Genomic DNA, 19886 nt, shown 5'->3' with positions numbered 1-19886 from the left:
CATATGACGCAGCAGTGCATTTCCCAGCCGACCAATGGCAATGCCCATTCTAGATGGATTGTAAATTAAACCAGTTACATTACCCATTTTCCGAACAAGCGAGCCAGATTAATGGTTTTGTTTTGAAAGAGAAAAAAAAAGCATATATAGCTGGACTCAGTCGAGACCAACTAGAACATTTGGCGAGTCCAATGACCAAGTCCGAGACAAGTCCGAGTCCAAATACCAACGAGTCCAAGACAAGTCCGAGACGATAGAAAAACGTACTAATACTACAGCCCTAATTACCAGTGTTGGGAGTAACGCATTACAAGTAACGCAAGTTACGTAATAATATTCCTTTTTCAAGTAACTAGTAAAGTAACGGATTACTTTTTAATTTACAAGAAAATATTTTAGTTACTTTTTCAAAAAAGTAATGCCAGTTACTTTTTCCCATTTACTGACTGACATTGCGCTGTGTGAACATGCTGTTACTGTAGTTCTAGACTAAATGTGAATGTACAGTAATTCATCGCACTCGCAAAACAACAGATTTAGTATTCATCAAAATGAATTAAAACAGTGAAATGCAAACTCAGAATATGACGCAAACCTGCAATAATTAAATGTTAAATAAAACAAACGTATCTAATGCCATTTTATTAACCAATGTCCTTCTGCTGCTGACCTTTAATGATCCAGTTCAACCATACTAATAAGCAAAAATTACTTTAGATAAACTAACAATTGAGCGTCATTGTTTTTTTATTGCTGAAGAGTGTTGAACCTTCTTCTCCTGTGTTCTACTGTACAGACATGAATTTACTTTTCCTTCAGCCTGAGGTTTATTCAGTACACTATTTTGGTGTGAAAGGGCTTTTACATTTGCTATAAATAAAACTTCTTGTATTAACCCTCTGGTTGTGTTCGGACTCCGGTCACGCCCGTTGTGTTCCCGGTCAAAAATGACCGGACTCCAAACAATTGTTTATAAATCTGTCATTAATCACCAAATATTGATTCAATCTTTTTGTCAACTTGTTTTCTTTCATTTAGGACTGCTTTTGTGTTTCTAGTTGCTTCTGATTAATCATAAGCCTCATTTATCTGAGAGTAGGTACCTTATTTTTTGAGTGAAAAAAATAATTTATGAATAATTTTCACAATATTAAACTAATATGCTAAGTTCGGGGTAATAACCTGTAAAACCACAAATTATTTCTACTGTTAGTATTTTGAAAGTAAGCGGTACCTATTCTAATATTACGTGGTATGTATGACCTAACATACCACCTTTTTTATAGCCTACACATATAAAACACACTGGGTTATTGTTGACAGAGGGGTCTTTAGATGTACAGTTATTGGATTGGTGTAGAGGGAGAAGGGCAGTGGAGAGAGAACGCAGCCCTGAGGAGCTCCAGTGCTGATGGTGTGGATGTTGGATGTGAATTTATCAAGCTTTACTAACTGCTGTCTGTCTGTCAGGAAGCTGTTGATCCACTGGCAGACGGAGGTGGGGATGGAGAGCTGTGTCAGTTTATTCTGAAGGGTGTCCGTGATGATGGTGTTAAAAGCGGAGCTGAAATCCACAAACAGGATCCTCACATAAGTCCCTGGTCTGTCCAGATGCTGCAGGATGAAGTGCAGTCCCATATTGACAGCATCATCCACAGACCTGTTTGCTCTGTAGGCAAACTGCAGGGGGTCCAGTAAGTGTCCAGTAATGTCCTTCAGATAAGCCAAAACCAGTCTTTCAAATACAGATGTTAGAGCCACAAGTCTGTAGTTATTAAGTCCAGTAATTTTGGGTTTCTTTGGGACGGGGATAATGGTGGAGCGTTTGAAGCATGAGGGGACTTCGCACAGCTCCAGTGATCTGTTGAAGATCTGTGTGAAGATGGGGGCCAACTGGTCTGCACAGATTTTTAGGCAGGCTGGTGCTTTCCATCTTTTGTTGTTTCTGAAGACCTGGCACAGGTCATCTTCACTTATCTGAATTGTAGGTGTGGGGGAGAGGGGGATTGCTGAAGGTGTTAATGGTTGTGTGGAGATGTGTTCAGAGTGGGTGTGGGGTGATTTTTCAAACCTGCAATAAAATGTAACTGGTGATATATTTCATACCTTTCCACATTGAAGCAAAATCACTGGAAGTGAATTTGTTCCTTAGCTTGTCAGAATAATTCCTCTTTGCCACTCTGATCTCCTTTTCTAATGTGTATTTGGCCTGTTTGTACAAGACTTTATCCCCCTTTCTGTAAGCATCTTCTTTGGCCTGATGGAGCTGTGTGAGTTTTGCAGTGTACCATGGTTTTTCATTGTCTTAGTTTAAATGAGTCCTGGAAGGAATGCACATATCCTCACAGAAACTGATATAAGATGTTACAGTCTCTGTGAGCTCTTCCAGATTGGTGGCAGCAGCTTCACAAACAGTCCAATCAGTGAGAGAGAAACAGGCTTGCAAATCCCGCTGTTTCATTAGTCCATATTTTAACAGATCTTAATACAGGCTTTGCAGATTTAAGTTTCTGCCTGTAGGTGGGAATAAGATGAACCAAACTGTGATCAGAGAGTCCTAAAGCAGCTCGTGGGACAGAGTGATATGCATCCTTTATTGTTGTGTAACAGTGATCCAATATATTACTCTCTCTGGTCGGACATGTGATATGCTGTCTGTATTTTGGCAGTTCGCGGGAGAGATTTCCTTTATTAAAGTCCCTGAGAATGATTAAAACAGAGTCTGGGTGTTGTTGTTCTGTGTCTGTGATCTGATCAGCGAGTTTCTGTAAAGGTGTACTCACGTGCGCTTGCGGTGGAATGTAGACACTCACGAGAATGAACGAACAAATCCCCCGCGGCGAATAGAACGGCTTGCGGGTATATTATAATTACAAAAAAATACACTGTAAATTATTTACTTGTGCTGTACGTTGCGGGTTCAGTGTTGCCAGATTGGGGGGGGGTTGCCGCCCAATTGGGCTTCTTTTGATCGGCTTGGACCAGAGAATGACGCATTGGGCGTTACTACTTCGCTCTTATCTTTAGTAATGTTATGTTATTTTCAATCAATTTACCATCTTTTATGCTGGGGAGATGTGATGACTCGTGAGTGAGGGGGTTTTGGCGCTATAAAGGCCAAGATTTAAATGTGCAGCTATATATTCATTCATTCATTTTGCGATGGCAAAGTGATCTAAATATAATTGTTACACGATAAAGAGTCTAAGAGTGATTCAAATCTCACAACGTGGTTTACACGTAGTGAGAAATTAATAGATGACTTCTAAATGCAATTGTAACTGAAATAAGAGAACAGTTGAATGATTTAATAAAAATCAAAATTGCATATGGGACTATATGATGCTGTTCTGCATCAGAAAATCTTTTACAGACTCTACTTTGATATACTTAGCATTGACAGCTGCTGGACTTGAACAGTTTTGACTCTGCAAAGTTCTGCATTATGTTCTAAAATGTGTACTTCGTGAAATATGTGCTGTAGTTCTGTCTGAAGATAAAGCACCAGACAAAGGTAAGCGCATTATTGTTGTTAATTGTTATATTATTATTTTATTTTTGCTATCAGTTTATCATACAGTATGTATCAATGAATAACACATTTTTGACTGTTGTGGGTGTGTGCATGAACGAGAGTAAATGCCAGCTAATTTACAGTGCTTTATGATCACTTTATTGTGCACTTTTTGCACAAAAATTAGCTTATTCTTACCGTGTACATTGAAAATGATGCATGTGTTTTTCCGAGGGTTATCGGTTAATTTCTAACATCTCCACTCCATCCTTCTGGGAACAAGGTTTATATATGTACATGCGTCATATTTCCCCATGTTACAAAAACAGCATACTTCCATCTTAGAAACACATGGGGAAGTCGTGGCCTAATGGTTAGAGAATTGGACTCGTAATCGAAAGGTTGCGGGTTCGAGTCCCCGGCCGGCAGGGATTGTAGGTGGGGGGAGTGAATGTCCAGCGCTCTCTCCACCCTCAATACCACGACTGAGGTGCCCTTGAGCAAGGCACCGAACCCCCAACTGCTCCCCGGGCGCCGCAGCATAAATGGCTGCCCACTGCTCCGGGTGTGTGTGTGTGTGTGTGTGTGTGCATTTGTTCACTACTCACTGCTGTGTGTGTGCACTTGGATGGGTTAAACGCAGAGCACCAATTTCGAGTATGACAATACTTGACAATACGCCACGACTTACTTTACTTTACATCCTCTATTGCTTGGTTGGAACAGCAGCTACGCTAATTGTTCTCTATTTGCTTCTCTGTTTCTGCCATGGGATTGGCATCCTGAGATAACTAGGAATTACATAAGCATAGGTCTGGATCCAGCGCTTACAAAAATCTGAGATGACCAAACACCTGAAAAAAGATGATGATGCCAACCCCCCAGAGGACCTCAGATTATGCCAACCCTGAAACCACATACAAAACTACCTAATTTTGCTATAACTTTTAATGCAACATATAATCATTGCTGCTAATGTGTGCTCACCGTCTGTTTGATTGCATGACATTAACTGCATGATTTTTACTGAACATTTCTGCCATATGGACACGAATGGTCAAAGTCTGTGCAGATCAGGACAACACAGAGATCACGTCCTCTGTAGTGGTAACTACTGTGGGTAACGTGGAGAGAATCTTTCTGTGGTAGGTCCTACCTTAGGAGGCATGGAAGGACTATCAGTGCAGAGACTGGACAGAAGTAGTTCTTTCAAGGGAAATACATTAGTTTACCAACAGAGATGATAACCGAACTTAGTACAGGGACTGACCAGATGGGCATGCAAACACAAGTACTCAGCCTGGCATCAGACTCCTCCACTGCTCAATCCAGGTTCCGTCAGCTGAGGAGCACACTAGGAGAGATGATATGGCACTCAAACCCCCTGTCGAAGGGGAATGGTCCTGAGTAGTGGCAGAAGGGACTCAAGCCATCAAGAGGAAGGCGAGTTGTGATCGCAGCATCACCGTGATTACGCTATTATAACGAGAGCATAAACCATCAACAAATGGCATCTCAGCATGCTCGCAGCCCAGACACGTGAGGCCGGGATTTTGGCCTTGTGAAGATGTAGTGGTTCATGTTCAGATGCCAGTAAATTATTCTTTTCATTGTGTATTTGGCTCAAAAGCAAGAGTGTTGCATGTTTAGTTTGACTTATAATCTGGTGTTTAATTAGTCATGTGTTTGTTACATCAGTAAGAGATAAAGAGCACTGTCACTTTAAGAGTTGGGAACGAATAATGACGTTGACGCTAGAATGTTTTCTCAATTAGCTGATCTAGTATCATCTCATCTGATAATTCGCCAAAACAGCACGGTTTTGCCAGTCCTCTCAAGTCAGCAACATATTGGGCAATCGACTCACCAGCGCGCTGTCTGCGCTACCGGAACTGCAGTCGTTTTAGCAGGAGACTCTGTTTTTTCTTGAAAGTGTCGATCTAACAATGTAATCGCCGCGGCGTATTCGTCCACATCTCTGAGTGTGCAAAACACATGCTGTCCTTCGGCACCAAGACAGTGAAGGAGTATGGCCATTTTCCGCTTCGTCGGGACGCCATCAAGGCCCATTGCTAACAGGTAAGTTTCAAACGACGTTTTCCACTGCTCCCATGGAACCATCGGCTCGCCAGGATGGGGCAAAAAAGGGCTCGGGGGAGTTAACAAAAACGTGGGGAATTCTTCAGCCATCCTCGTCACCAATTGTTACATCTGTAAAGAGGACTCGTACTGGAACTTATTTGACTTTTTATTGTTCTCCTCAACTTCACTGAACTGCGTCACTGAACATTCACATCACTGAACTGCATGAAAACCTTCTAGCGTCAACGTCATTATTCGTTCCCAACTCTTAAAGTGACCCCACTCTTTATCTCTTACTGATGTAACAAACACATGACTAATTAAACACCAGATTATAGGTCAAACTAAACATGCACCAAAGAGTGTTTTATACTGGACGCTGGCTGGCTGAGGTGTAATGCGATGGTAAGAGGTTTAGCGATTCTGAATAGATCCAGTCAGGTCAAGGCAAGAGGTTGTAGAGGACTGATTGGTGTTGGGATGCCAACTTCTAAATAACTTATAAAAAAATAATGTAAAGTCAGTTCTACATAGGATTCTCATAGATTCAAAAATAAATAAATAAACCTTATGAACCGTTTTGGGTCAGAGACAACAATAAACAAACAAGAATACACCTGTTTACTGTAACTTGCTTTGGGGTATTATTTCAATTTGCCCTCCTTTCTTAATGCATACACACACACACAAAATAATTCACAAACCTTTCACAAATTTTACAAGAAATAAGGCTCCTGACCTTTAAGGAATTATATTCAGTTATTTTCACCCATTCACATCAATACTTCAAATTTAACCAGAGCTCAATGATTAATTCAACAGTTTGATCACAATGATTGAATTCAAACAGTTCACACATTCAATGATTCAATTCAAAGAGTTCAGGGATTCATTTCAAACAGTTCAAAATCAAACCCTGCGTCTCAATGTGCATACTATCCACAATATCTGCCCTAAACAGAATTGAAAATTACTATCACATAGAATTTAGGATAGATAGTATATGTATTGGGACACAGGCAATGATTCAATTAAAACAGTTCAAACGTTCAATGATGCATTGCAAACAGTTCCAACTATCGGTATCTCAGTTCTAGCACTTCAGATGTTCAATGTTTCAATTCAAACAGTATAAACATTTAAAGATTAATTTCAAATAGTTGGAAAGCTCACTGCTAACATCCAAAAACAAATTCAAAGATTCAGTGAACTTTGTTACTTTTGAAGGACAAAAAATACAGTTCTTATCATTTTCCACTAGTTCAGTTCCATCTAATTCTGATTCAATTAAAATAGTCAAGATTCGGATAGTGCTTGATTAATTTTTCTAAACGACATCTGTCTTTAAAGCATTTAGAAGCATAGTATGCAGCTACCCACACAGAAAGAAAATAAGCAGTGAAATACTTGTTCATCCCATAGCGTCAGTCATGAAGATTCAGCCGCCGTTTATGAATCAGGAGGTTTAGAACAATTCTGTAGCTGTTGTCAGCTTTAACCTGTTATTACATCAGAAGGTGTTAGGATCAGCTCTCACAGTCACAGGGTTACTCAGTTGTGGACCCTTAATTTCTAGCGATTATCGTCAATTTGATTTCACGATACTATTTAAACTAAACTGAGCTAGACAATGACATCTCTGAACTCAATGAAATGCCTTTAACTGAAAATTGAGTGTTTAATCTTATTATCATTATACATTACTGACACTATCCTCCAATTTGATACTGTTAAGTGCTTTGACACAATCTGTATTGTTAAAAGCCCTATATAAATAAAGGTGACTTGACTACTAAGATTCAAGGTAGTTAATCCAAAACTCTTATCAGTAGCTTCCACAATCAGACGACATCTGACCAGCTCAGAGTAGCAAGGCCATGAGTGCTGCTCACCACACTCTACTCTCAGGTGTACATACACTTCCGTTTTTATTCCTCTCTACACGAATCAGCAACGTTCTAAAACACATTGCCCTCATATGGACATTTTGGGTGACAGCTACTAGCTCATCACAAGGTTTAGTGGTCTTTGGTGTCTCCCAGTGATCCTGTTTGGTATCGCAGCTTTACTTGTGGTTATTTGTATTGAAAACGTTTATTTAATTATTGATTGATCGTGGCACTATACATGGCCTACATTGTGAATTTTGAAAATTAAAAAGTACTTATTTAATAGGTAACACTTTATTTTGATAGTCCACTTTAGACATTCTACTAGCAGTAAGTAACTTTGCAACTCCATGTCAACTAGCAGTCATTAGAGTATCAGTAGACTGTCTGCTTAATATCTTCTAACACTTTATTTTGATGGGTCCACAACATACAACATACTGACTATGAGAAACTATGCAAGTATATGTTCTACTAACACTAAACCTAACCTAACAGTCTACTCAGAGTTAGTAGACACGTAGTTGCAAATTAATGAGAATTAGTTGACATGTAGTTGCAAAGTTACTTATAGTTAATGTCTAAAGTGGACTATCGAAATAAAGTGTAACTATTAGATATAAAAAATAAAAATTAAAAAATGCACTGGCACTTCTAGAACTGTATACACTCCCCTCCAAAAGTATTGGGACAGTGAGGCCAGTTCCTTTATTTTTGCTGTAGACTGAAAACATTTGGGTTCGAGATCAAAAGATGAATATCAGACGAGATTTTCATGCCGGCTTTTATTTCCAGGCATTTACATCTGGATCTGATACACAACTTAGAAGATATCACCTTTTTGTTTGAACCCACACATTTTTCATGTGACCAAAATTATTGTAACAGATAGAATTAACATAGATTAAAGTGAAAAAGACTTAATATTTAGTTGCAAATCCTTTGCTTTCAATAACTGCATCAAGCCTGTGACCCATTGACATCACCAAACTTTTTCATTCTTCTTTTGTGATGCTTTTCCAGGCTTTAAGCGCAGCCTCTTTCAGTTGTTGTTTGTTTTGGGGGGTTACCCACTTCAGTCTCCTCTTTAGCAGGTAAAAGGCATGCTCTATAGGGTTTAAGTCTGGAGATTTCAGTCAGGTTTCAGGCCTCACCATAGTACAGAAACTGCACTTGTTAAAATTACAAATGACTACATCTCATTGCTAGTATTACTTGACCTTAGTGCTGCGTTCGACACTATAGACCATGATATACTCATAGATCGACTACAAAACCATACTGGTATTCAAGGGAAGGCTTTAAGGTGGTTTAAATCATACCTGTCCGATCGCTACCACTTTGTTAATTTAAATGGAGAGTCATCACAATTATCACAAGTAAAGTATGGAGTACCACAAGGATCAGTCCTAGGTCCTCTTTTATTTTCAATATACATGCTGCCTCTTGGTAATATTATTAGAAAATACGGGATTAGTTTTCATTGTTATGCTGAACTATAAGTTATACTCGACTATATTTCTCAACAAAACCAGATGAAACTTCTAAACTATCTAAGGTAATAGATTGTGTAAAAAATTTAAAAGATTGGATGACCAATTATTTCCTCCTATTAAATTCAGATAAGACAGAGATATTACTTATTGGACCAAAAAACAATACACAGAATCTTTTGGATTACAATTTGCAACTAGACGGATGCACCGTCACATCCTCTAAAGTCAAAAATCTGGGTGTTATAATATTAGACAGCAACTTGTCCTTTAAAAATCATATTTCCCATGTTACACAAACAGCATTCTTCCATCTTAGAAACATTGCCAAGCTTCGAAACATGCTACCTGTTTCTGATGCTGAAAAACTAGTTCATGCATTCATGACCTCTAGACTGGACTATTGTAATGCACTGCTAGCTGGTTGTCCTGCATCTTCAATAAACAAGCTACAAATAGTCCAAAATGCAGCGGCTAGAGTTCTTACCAGGACAGCTCGCATAAGTGTTTTGAATAACTTGGTCGCAGTTCTGTTGTTTAAATTATTTACTTGCTACTAGGAAGGAATAGTTCGTTTCCTACCTATTTCTACTCTGCATTTTCGTTGGTTTTTCTGTTGATTGCACTTACTGGTAATTAGAATAATTTGCGCCTCGGTTGAGAACGAGCCTGTGTGTTTGTGCAAAGTGTTAGTTTCGTCTTGAGCTATTAGCAGTCCTACCTTATTGGCTGGGCTGATCAGAAGCCGGCAACAGCGACTGTGAAAGTATTTAAACTGCTCGGTCGCTGCTCTAAGTTTGGGAAAGCCGATTAGTCACCAGAAGAGACGGACGACAGCTCGCAGCGTTCAGCCTCCTCGTGTGAAGACCAACGAGGGTAAAGACGACTTTCTCCTGCGCGACTTGGACTGAGCAACGACACCGAGCACACACTTAAGTATCGTTTTAATCTTCCCTTATGCTTTCCTATCCTCTATCATGTGTTTCCAAACCATTCCGGTTCTCTCTCTACCCCGCTCTAATAATACACGCACTATCTCTACATCTTCCACTGTACCTCTTTCTTTCTCTGTAGGTCTTTGGAATTGCCAGTCAGCTGTCAACAAAGCCGACTTCATTTCTGTGTTTTCCTTACATTCCACACTCAGCATCCTGGGCTTGACTGAGACCTGGATTCGTCCAGAAGACACGGCAACCCCAGCTACTCTCTCTCACAATTTCTCTTTCTCTCACACCCCTAGGCAAGTTGGCCGGGGTGGGGGCACTGGTTTGCTCATTTCTAACATTTGGAAATACTCTACCCACTCTCCCCTAGGCAATCTCAACTCATTTGAATCGCATGCCGTTACTGTGACAGCTCCTATAAGACTCCAGATTGTGGTAATCTATCGTCCACCGGGCCAAATACCACCAACCTTCCTAGATGAGCTGGACGGACTGCTGTCCTCTTTCATGGAGGATGGCACTCCACTCTTAGTCTTCGACGATTTCAACATTCACCTAGACAGGCCTTATGCTACAGACTTCCAGTCACTCTTAGCTTCATTTGATCTCAAACGCCTCACCACTACTAGCACGCACAAATCAGGCAACCAACTCGACTTAATTGTTCTACAGATAACATTCTGGTACAACCACTACATATCTCTGACCATTTCTTCATTACATTTACTTTACATTTTGCTACCCAGGTCCCACCATCTCCCTTACCGGTTACTTTCAGACGCAACCTACGCTCCCTTTCACCCTCCCTTCTTTCCTCTGTAGTATCCTCCTCTCTTCCCTCGCCTACCCATTTCTCTTCTCTGGATGTAAATGCAGCCACTGACACTTTATGCTCTATCTTAACCTCTTGTCTAGATGACATCTGTCCTCTCTCCTCCAGGCCAGCACGAGCTGCTCCTTCTAACCCCTGGTTATCCGATGTTCTTCGTGAGAATCGAACCAAACTCAGAGTGGCAGAGAGAAAATGGCGCAAATCAAACGATCCGTCGGACCTGAGTAGGTATCAGTCTTTGCTTTCATCTTTCTCTGCTGAAGTCCACACTGCCAAATCCTCACATTTCCACACCAAGATCATCAGCGCTCCAGACATGCGTAATCTGTTCAGAACATTTAATTATCTCCTCTGTCCCCTTCCTCCACCTCCCACCACTTTGATAACCGCTGATGACTTTGTCTCTTTTTTCACAGACAAAACTAGAACAATCAGTAACCAGTTCTCAACTCCACAGGACCTCCGATCAACCGCATCCACTGCTCTAACTCCCGTCTTCTCCTTCTGTCCCCTCACCGAGGCAGAGGTATCCAAACTTCTCCTCTCCAGCCATCCTACAACATGTCCTCTCGACCCGATCCCCTCACACCTTCTCCAAACAATCTCTCCCACACTCTTACCGGCACTCACACACATTATTAACACATCTCTCCTCACAGGCATCTTCCCCACAGCATTCAAGCAGGCTCAGGTAACACCACTGATCAAAAAACCTACATTAAACACTTCTCTTTTAGATAACTACAGACCTGTCTCTCTCCTTCCATTCATAGGGAAAACACTCGAACGAGTTGTCTTCAACCAGCTCTCGTGGTTTCTTTCACAGTACAACAAACTGAACAGCGTAGCTATTCAGTGCTAATTATTGTTTGAATAATCATTGTGATAGGACACACCTGGGCAACAAAATACACATCATGTTCCAATACTTTTGCTCATATGAAAAATGGGTGGGTTCAAACAAAAGGTGATATCTTCTAAGTTGTGTCTCAGATCCAGATGTAAAAACCTGGAAATAAAAGCCGGAATGTAAATCCCTTGTCTGATATTTATCTTTTGAAGTCAAACCCAAATGTCTTCAGTCTACAGCAAAAATAAAGGAATTGGCCTCACTGTCCCAATACTTTTGGAGGGGAGTGTATATATAGAGAGTTGAAAAGAAGTAACTGTCAGTAGTAATTTGTTCTTGGGTGTATATCACATGAATCCTTCTGTAATAACCCAGCCTTCATGCAAAGCCTTTCATTACCTGATGACATTGATGGATCTCCTTGATCTGAAGCCCATTAGGCAAAAGCTAAAGACATGGAAATTCTCTCTGATCAGATTCACAGATGGATGAGCATGATAAAAAGCCAACTAAACTAATTTGGTTAATGCAAATCTGCAGATGATTCACTATTGGCATAAAAGTTTAAGATTTAGAGCTTTATAGAGGCTTAATGGTCTAAATCAGACCTGGGCATTGAATGGCCCCCGGGCCACATCCGGCATGAGGTCATTTGTGAATTAAAAGTCAGTCGCAAAATAGGTGTACGCAATACAACCGCACTGCTTTTATTTTCAAGGCAACAGCTTTGTTTCCTGATAATGAAGCAACTTAAAATCTGTTTGAAACTGATTTTATTTCTGTAAACTCATAGAAACAACAAAATGTTGCTTTTGTAAAATGATGAAAGCAGGACATGTTTTCTGCCGTCTCTGAAGCTGGAGCGCATCAGAAAAATGAACCGAAACTCAGTAGCATACAGGACATGTAAAACACAGACATGTAAAATACGCTATATCTATAGAAAGTTTAAAATGTCTACTTTTAAATGAACCAATTCAAAAACAAATATTTCCTGATTGTAATCTGTATGAGGGTTGCATTTCTCTCTAACGGCGTGTCCAGTACTCTGGAGCATAGGTTACCTGTCAACTCTCCCGTTTTTCCCGGGATCCTCCTGTATTTTACCATTCTATCCCGCTATCATCCCCTTTAAACATTTTCCCGTATTTCTCCCGTATCTTTAATCTTTCTGTATGAAAAAAAATGCCACTGGGCGTATTTTATACGTTTGCTCTGTTTGCCTCCGGTAAAACTCGCGTACTTTGTATGGCCCAAACCTCATTATATGAATAATTATGTCAACATATTCCAAGGTTGTCCAGTTGTCATATCTTGTATGAAACGCACACTTCTCACACAGTCGACACATACCAATTTCAATCCATTTGTCCCCTCAACTTGGCAACCTACGACCCAGTGATGCTGTTGATATCTGCGCAGTAGTGATGTGCGGATGGTGGTTATATCCGGGGGTGCTGTGGATAATCCGCGGGTCGAGTAATAAAAAAATGCATTCTGATTATTTGCGGGTGGGTCGCTGGTGGATAAGAGAATTAATTAATGATGCAAATATTAACTGCATTTTCTAAAATCTGAACGTGTTTTAAATACATTTTTTCATCAGGCATACGATTCCGGAAATGGCTATATTCCTGGCAAAAAAAGACTCCACCCCCTCCCCATAGACACGTCTCACGGCCCTCTGCAACAGCCCAAGTTTCTCATGTGGCCCCTTGGGAAAATGAATTGCCCACCCCTGGTCTAAATGAACCAGATAAACCCATCTGTTACTGTATGTAGCTGAACTAGCTGCTCTCGTGCCGGATGTGGTTCAGTTTAGGCTTCACTTACACAATAATACTTGATGTAAATAAGTTGTTACTGTGAATCATTTTTCATTGCTTTCAGACAAAATGCATGCAATGATCACATTTTTCAAAATACACAAACATTTTTGTCATACATACTCCACAACTGGCAAAACACTATACATGTTCAGCACATTTGTCAAATGCTAACAAACATTCAAATCAGAACGATGACAATTATATTATATATACAATTATATTTATATTGAAATATAAAATATTAGCATAATATTTATTATGAAATTGAATAATAATTATTCCAAATGCGACTAAATGCAATTTAGTCGCATTTGGAATGACTACAAGGCTGCATCTTACAGCGTGAGCAGATTGGTGAAGGAGGCGAAGCAGCGCTACGGGAGGAAACTAGAGTCGCAATTCCAACATGGCGGCTCTAGGAGCCTGTGGCAGGGACTTAGAACCATCACGGACTATAAAACCCCAAGCTCCAGATCGGGGAATGCGGACGCTTCTCTGGCTGACGAGCTGAACACTTTTTATGCTCGATTCGAGGCTGCAGCTAATCACGCTAGCGGCGCTAGCAGTGCTAACTGCATGCACGCTGAGGAAGCCGGTGAGGACAACGTGTTCACCATCACGGAGCATGACGTGAGGAGGGCATTCAGGAGAGTGAACATCAGGAAGGCAGCAGGACCAGATGGCATCACAGGTCGGGTTCTGAAGGCCTGCGCTGACCAGCTAGCACCGGTGTTCACCGAGATCTTCAACCTCTCCCTGGAACAGTCCATAGTCCCCTCATGCTTTAAGCAGTCCACCATTGTTCCTGTCCCCAAGAAACCGCAGCCCACCTGCCTAAACGACTATCGCCCTGTAGCCCTCACATCAGTGGTGATGAAGTGCTTTGAGAGACTGGTCAGAGACTTCATCATTGCATCACTACCAGACACACTGGATCCACTACAGTTTGCATACAGGCATAACCGCTCCACGGAGGATGCCATCTCACACCTCCTCCACACCACAACAAGTCACCTGGACTGCAGAAAAGGGAATTATGTAAAAATGCTGTTTGTGGACTACAGTTCAGCGTTTAACACCATAATTCCCTCCACACTCACCTCCAAGTTGGAGGTCCTTGGTCTCAGCACATACTTGTGCCAATGGATCTCCAGCTTTCTGAAGGACAGACAGCAAGCCGTACGGATGGGTAAACACACCTCATCCTCCATCACCCTAAGCACTGGAGCCCCTCAAGGTTGTGTTCTGAGCCCCCTGCTGTACTCACTGTACACTTATGACTGTGTGGCCACTTCCAACTCCACCACCATCATCAAGTTTGCTGATGACACTGTTGTGTTGGGCCTGATCTCAGACAACGACGAGACGGCCTACATACAGGAGATTAAGAACCTGGAGAGTTGGTGCCAGGTGAATAGTCTACACCTGAACATCAGCAAAACTAAGGAGCTGATAGTGGACTTCAGTACGAACCAGGAGCGGTCATACCAGCCGATCACGATCAACGGGACTCCAGTGGAGAGAGTGGACAGCTTCAGATACCTGGGTGTTCACATCACGCAGGACTTGACTTGGTCCTGTCATACCAGCACCCTGGTGAAGAAGGCCAGGCAGCGTCTGTACCATCTGAGACGCTTAAAGGACTTTAGACTTCCCTCTCGGGTGCTTAAGACTTCTTACACCTGCACCATCGAGAGCGTCCTGACGGGCAGCATCACTTCCTGGTTCGGGAACTGCACTATGCAGGACAGACGAGCCCTCCAGAGGGTGGTGCGTTCAGCGGAACGTACCATTCACACCGAGCTCCCTGACCTGCAGGAGATCTACAGCAAGCGGTGGCCAGGAAGATAGTGAAGGACCTCAGCCATCCCAACAATGGACTCTTTTCTCTGCTGCGTTCAGGGAGACGCTTCCGCTCCATGAAGGCGAACACAGAGAGAATGAGGAGGAGCTTCTTCCTGCAGGCCATTCGGAGTCTAAACCACTCTCCACTCTAATCACATCACCCCACACTTCCACTTTGCACATTTTCAAATACAATCTGCACTAATTTGTAGGAGGTTACGTAAGGATAAATGAGTGGGACTTACATACCATTTGTCTTTGTCTTTAGTATTCCTTTTACTCACTTATACACTTTACTGCACTGCACAGCACACAGACACTTTATCACTGACATACACTTTTTATAGAATCTATATAGAATCATATTCTATTTTTATTCTTCATATCTATTTTTTATTCTCATATCTATTTGTTATTTTATTGTATTGCTAGTTTATTTCTGTATATATGTTTACTGTACTTTTTCTATTTGTATTTTTGTAAACTTGAGGTTTTTCTTAATTTTATTGGACAATTTGTTGGACAGTCGTACAATACATTTCACTACATGTCGTACTATGTATGTATATGTATGTGACAAATAAAAATTTTAATTTCTTCTGAAAGGCAAACCAGATGTCCTATTTTTAGTCTTCTTTCTTTCTTTCTTTCTTTGTTTATTTTTGGTTATTTTTTGATAAATGGATGGCTTTGAAATTATTTTGTTTGTAAACATGGATCAACGAACACACATTGGTGGGGGAAAAAGAGTGGCAGAGAGAGGGCCTTACAGTACATCCATCCATCCATCTGTTCCATACATTTTCCCTAGCGCTTTTCCTATGTAGGGTCATGAGGCTGGAGCCTTTCCTGTGTCATAGGCAGGAAAACCCTCCGGACAGATGGCCAGTCCATCACTGGGATGACAAACACACATATTCATATTCGCACTTGCTTACAGTCTCCAGTTGACTGGTCCTGTATGTCCCTGGATTGTGGGAGAACCCCAGAGGAATCCAACATCAACACAGAGAGAACATACAAACAGAAAGACTCCTGCAGCAGCTGGGACTACACTACTGCACACACAGCACCTCATTATACTAGACTGATGATGATTTTTTATTATTATTATTATTATTTATTTATTTATAATGTTTTATGAATATTTTTCTCAACTTTTTATATTTATTTTGTGGTTGTTTTTTCCACAAGTAAATTTTGTTTGTGTACATTTTAGTGTTGATGGGTTTTTGTTTTTGGTATGTAAAGAAATGCTGATTTCTCCTTCATTCTTTGTGTTGTAAGACAGTAAAATGAAAAGATGTTATTCTTATCCTATGATGAAATACTTATGTGACAAATCATTCAAACTTCAAAGATAAAAGTTCATAGTTTATGTAATGCTCCCTGATTTTAGTATGTTTTAGATGAATGTGTTATGAATAAAATATATGTTTTTTTTAATGAGAATTGTTCCCAGTGTTATGATGACACAGGCTTATTTTGAGACCTGTATGAAGAGTTTTGTTAGTCTGAGTGAAGATTAATATTGGTAATGCAGACTGTATGAACAGTTTTGGAAATGTGGCTGCAGTATTGAACAATGCGTGTTAGCAATTGGGGGAAAAAAAAGAAAAACCGTAACAGTAACCAATCAGCCAAAAAGTTGATTGAGAAAGCCAGAGATGAGCAGAAGCAGTAGACAAAGTGATGATAAAATGAGCATAGTTTATTGAATAATCTCAGTATGTCTTAGTATATAGTAGTACTGTATATGTTTCAATGCTCAGACTTCATGTGACCAGCACAAATCTAACAAATGTTATTATAGCACAAACCACAGAAATGGAAAATGACTGTTTCACAACAACGTCCTTGAAATGGAGAGAGTCTCTGATCTCTTAGTCATGAAGGCAAATATACCATGAAACCACACACGATCATAAGACTACACAACAATAGAAGAATGAAATAAATGACTAATCCTTGAATGAATCAAAAGCTACGTTTACATGGACACTTTTTGCTTCCATCTGAATTATTTCATTCTGGTTGACGAATCTGAACGTAGTGTTTACAAGAATGCTAAATAAAGTGATCAGGTTGATGTGAGCGTTTATATGTCACAAGCTTCTGATTCGATTCAATCTGTTGACATGCGCACACTGCATGAATATACAGAGATTCCCACTGTTGTCGGGCATGGTTTTAAAAAGCACACTTGATATTTATCTTTCGGGTCCAAATTAGGCGACGATCAGCACATTAATTATTGTGCAGTGCTGCTTACTTTAGAAAGCAGTAAAAGTGACCCTTCCCATGGCCAAAACCAGTCGTCTGTGGATGAGAGTCTTAAACAAGGACTGGTGGGACGTTGTGCTTCTCTACTTCACAGACGCTGAGTGAAAGCAGCGTTTTAGAATAACCGGACACTCATTTACCTCTTTATTCACCGAAGAGCAGCTCGTTCCGTGCGCCATAACGCTATTTTTACAATCACTGCACATGCGCAGTGTTTTCTAGTTTTTACATGTTCTCTCGCTTGGATTACAAAAGAAATAAACCACCCCTTACAATCCGATCAAAATTTGAACCGGATCTGGCCAATTCAATCCAAATGATGTGGTTACATGTGACTTTTTTTATTCTGATTGTGCTTCTAGTCCTATTATGATCGTATTATTAGGGTCCATGTAAACGCAGGTAATGAAATGAGTATATAAATGGTTAAATGATTATATGGATCAATAAAATGATTAAATCATAAATTAAGAATAAATAAATACATGAGAAAGTAAAACGCATCGTGGCTCTATAAAATACATTTCTAAATAAAATTAATAAATTTCAAAACAAATTTTAAAAGATTGCAAAAATTGCAGATTATATTATTGCTGATCAATAAAAGATTGTTTTACTTATTAGATGTAAGCAGTCTTTGAGTTTGACAGGACACATTTTCTCTGATATATGAACAAATGCCAAACTGAAATAAATCATGAGTAATTCATCTAATATCCATAATTATTTTATCAGTTTCTAAGATACCCTAGTGTTTATCACTCCCTAAATGTTTGACAAACATCTCTAAACATAGAAGCAGTTGGAGGATAAAAAATAATAATAATTAATAATAATAATAAGCTTTTGTTCAATGCACTGATACAAACAGGCATTGTAGATATCCTGTTCATTACCATCTAAATCATTATCTCTGTTTATTATTTTTATATGTTCATATTTCAAAATCACTAAATACTTAGAGGAGCACAAGACTAGACTATTATTATTATTATTATTATTATTATTTTGAGTATTATTCATTTTATAAATAAATGATAGATTTATAGATTAAAATCAATGCATGTATGAGCACTAAATATAGCTCAATTTTCATTGGAAAAAATGCTAAAGTAACATTTGAAAAGCATTTTTACTGTACTTTTACATAGGATCTTCAGATTCATGTTCATAAGTGTCTGTACAGTATTTAAAGCATCGAATCATTAACAGAAGCAGTGCATTAACTCTATTACTTATGTGATGGTGTTAAAGATAACATCTGATTTATGATAAGTTTCTGTACCGTAAAGATTCACAAATGTTTGGACAGGTTATTACATTGGACCAACATCCTCACATGCTATTGGCGTCTCTTGTGTGTTGTCTTTGTCTTCTTGTGTGTTCTGCTGCTGGAAGATCTTCCCATCCGTTTGAAAGCTCCATCTTATGCTGTATATGTTATCTTCCAACAAGATCTGCTTCATCTAGAGACCAGATTACATCAGTGATTAGTGAACGACCATTCAGACTTCAGTTAACTAAAACTATTACAAATATTTTTGTTCATCAGTATTATTGTCTTGTTTTTACAACAAAAATCTGAACATTGTTACATCAAGATGCATTTAAATCGCACAAGAACAGAAAAAAACATGCCTAAATTTAATGTGCTTTTGCATAATACAAGGCAAAAAAATAAAAATAAAAATCTGCCAGTGAGGTCAGAAAAATAAAACTCAAAGTGAAACGTTTTTTTTTTTGTTGTTTGTTTGTTTTTCTTTTTCTTTGAGTCCATAGGCATATATATTTTCTTTGGTACATTTTTCAGAAAACAAGCCTTCAAATTGTAAGTCATGTTTTCCAGGTAAATGGATCCTGGTTTAAGGATGTTTAGATATTTTTAATGGAAAACAAGACGAGGACACTGAGGAAGAAATTGTATTATTGTTATTATTATTATTATTTAAATGTATTTATTTATTGCAGTGCATTAAATTAAATGCATTATATAAAAAAACATATTTCAGTTAGTTTCTAAGGCAGTACTTCTATTTATTATATAAAAATAAAAATAAAAACTGAATCTATAAACATAAGAAAGCAAAAATTATAATAGTATATGAATGATCCAGCGTCATCATCTCACCTTCTTCTCTATGGCCTCCATCACTGCGGTTTCGTCCAGATGTCCGTCTGATTTGACTGCGACTCTCACGTTCTGTATCTTTGTGTTTTCGCGGCAGTAGAAAGGCAGTGGAGCCGAGCAGGTGTCTGCATCCATCAGTCCTTCAGTATCAGCTCTCGCACAGCCTTTAACAGCTGTGTTATTGGGCTGACTGTGAT

This window comes from Barbus barbus (assembly GCF_936440315.1).
Source record: "Barbus barbus genome assembly, chromosome: 2".
Lineage (NCBI taxonomy): Eukaryota > Metazoa > Chordata > Actinopteri > Cypriniformes > Cyprinidae > Barbus > Barbus barbus.
Note: the sequence above shows the minus strand (reverse complement) of the source record.